This window comes from Mastomys coucha, unplaced genomic scaffold (assembly GCF_008632895.1).
Source record: "Mastomys coucha isolate ucsf_1 unplaced genomic scaffold, UCSF_Mcou_1 pScaffold8, whole genome shotgun sequence".
NCBI lineage: Eukaryota > Metazoa > Chordata > Mammalia > Rodentia > Muridae > Mastomys > Mastomys coucha.
In genome coordinates this window covers 57,819,387-57,820,860 of record NW_022196914.1, presented here as the reverse complement: position 1 = coordinate 57,820,860, position 1,474 = coordinate 57,819,387, and positions in this window count along the sequence as shown.

Here is a 1,474-nt window from a genome sequence, read left to right as displayed (position 1 = left end):
CCCCCCCCCCACCTAAAGCCTCAAGAGCCTAACAAAGGAAAGAACTCTATCCGAAAACAAAATAATAATAAATTCACGTGGCCACAACTGTTTAGGACTCTCATCTTTGACTCTTCGTGCCAGGGCTTTTGGCTGGGAGCTAAAACGCCACCTTGAGTTGGCTCTTATTCCGCATTTGAGATATGTAGGGACGAATTGTATAGATTATTGGACCAAACCCTTATTGTACAGGTGAGGAAAGAGAGGTCTTTGGGCGATGTGAATTACCTGCACAGCCTCAGTAGTGGCCGAGGAGATGGATCGCTTTACCCTGTCCTTTTCATTTCCCCAACGCGTCGCCCCCAGTCTTCCTTTTCTTAAAACACCAGGCGTAACAATGGTTTAAGCCGGCTCAGGAGGCTCCACATGGCGCTTCCTGAGACCATAGACTGCTGAAACCAGTACGATCGGTTCTTTATCCCAGCTCCCCCTCTGGCTTCCTCTGCTATTATTGAGACTGATAAATTTTGCTCATCGCAAAGAAAGACAGTGCCCTCTTAAGTCCTTTCTTAGCATAAACTCGCCAGCCTCACGGCAGCCTTTTCAAATCTGTTTCCTATTTTAATTTTTGATAGCGTCTTGGCTCCATTTTGCTTTACAAAGCCAGAAAAGCTCGAGGGATTCAAGGTAAGAAACAGGTGTAGAGGGCTGGGGCCCGGGTGGAGGTGGGGGGGCAGCAAGGAGCCAGGCAGACAGAATTTAGTTCCCAAGGAAAGAAAGATTACAACCAATAGAAAGCAAACGGATGGAAATGGAGTTCGAACCAGAGATAAGCTCTGACAAGAGGAAACTAGGAACGGGTCTCCATGTCTTTTAAAAACACATTTCTGTGTCCTGAGCCAGGTACTAGAGGCACCAAGGCCGACTACTGTGCACTTTCTGGCCTCTTTTCCTTGTTTTTCATCTTGTCTGGGTTTGGGTCGAACACAAATACGTTGGTTTAGGGCACTAACAGTTAATGTGTTCCAGTGGAGCAGTGTTCCATTAAGAAGTTAACACATCTTCTCTTTTGACAAAATATGTCTTTCTCCCAAAGCCACCTTGAACTGCTGCCGCTGCCTAGAAGCAGTATATGTACATACGTCAGCTGGTTGGCTGGGAATTTTGCCAGGAGAAGCCACCTGGCAAAGGACAGATAATCGTTTCTATTGCATCTACCACCTGGAAGTTGCAACGTCCACAATGAAGCAAACAGTGAAGTTTGCTTCTCTTTGTAGAGTGCCTGGCTAAGCGGGCAGGGCTAAAAGGATGCTAAGTCCAGCTGCTATCTGCTGCTGTATCTTTTCTACGTAATGTTACCACTTCCTGTGCTTCAAATCAAGAAAATAAAATCGCAGCCTGGAAACTCCTGAAATGAATTCAGTGACCAGACACATCCCTTCATCTGCTACCGGGAGATAAGCGACTCCTGGTGATGGAATTTGTTTACGTAGGT